The sequence below is a fragment of the Megalops cyprinoides genome, chromosome 5 (genome assembly GCF_013368585.1).
Source record: "Megalops cyprinoides isolate fMegCyp1 chromosome 5, fMegCyp1.pri, whole genome shotgun sequence".
NCBI lineage: Eukaryota > Metazoa > Chordata > Actinopteri > Elopiformes > Megalopidae > Megalops > Megalops cyprinoides.
The window spans coordinates 21,072,501-21,073,299 of NC_050587.1; the positions used below are offsets into that span (position 1 = coordinate 21,072,501).

The following is a 799-nucleotide window of genomic DNA, read 5'->3' on the forward strand; positions in this document are numbered from 1 at the left end:
CACCCTGCTCTCCCCAGCTGACCGCTCCCCCCCCCCCCCCCAAACTCCTGCTCCGTGCCCCCCACACTGTAGTTCTCGCCCCCCTGATCCCCCACTCCAGTCTGCTGCCACAGGCCGCAGGAACGCATCCCCGCATCTACAGTCGGTGTGTGCTGCTGGAAGCACCCCAAAGCTTCTCTCTCTCTCTCTCTCTCTCTCTCACACACACGCGCGCACACACACACACACACACACACACACACACACACACACACACACACGCACACACTCAACCACACACATGCACACATGCTGAAAAGAGAGGGTCTACATGGCTGAAGACTCCTGTTCTTGATGAGGGCTCTCCGGGACTGTCTGTAAAGACTTGAATCTTGAACGAGCGAGGGCTTTCCACGGGAAGACCGGCGGTCAGGTTCCAATGGAGACCGAGTGGATGACTGCTCTCAGATGGAGAGACACCGGGAGAGGGAACGGGATTTTTCCGAACTCTGATCTCTTCCCTCCCCCCCACCCTTCTTTTGGTCTCTCCCCCTCCCTCGCTCTCGTCTTCTGTCGTGCAGTTCCGTCCTTCCTCCACCGCTGCAGGTGAGAAAAGACTCGAGGGTGCTGCAGCGGGAGGCTGGAAGCAGCTGTCATGGCACCCTCTGGCGCCCTCTAGCGCGGCTTTCGGAGAACTGCAGCATCTCGTGGCGAGTGTTCGACGGGATGAACGCCCCCGAAATGTGCCCTGATTGGCTGCACTTCCCTAACTCCTCATCCTATAGGCTCTCTCCATTTCCCTGATACACGCAATCGACAC

At 58.8% G+C, this 799-nt stretch overlaps 1 protein-coding gene across 1 annotated transcript in view; it reads left to right on the forward strand.

The window, feature by feature from the left end:
- Nucleotides 1-24, forward strand: part of grk3 (G protein-coupled receptor kinase 3) — a 51,462-nt gene extending 51,438 nt beyond the window's left edge. Inside the window, exon 21 of the mRNA XM_036529218.1 lies at nucleotides 1-24. This exon is cut by the window's left edge and continues 215 nt beyond it. The gene's annotated coding sequence lies outside the window, so the exon portion shown is untranslated.
- Nucleotides 25-799: the final 775 nt, after the last annotated feature.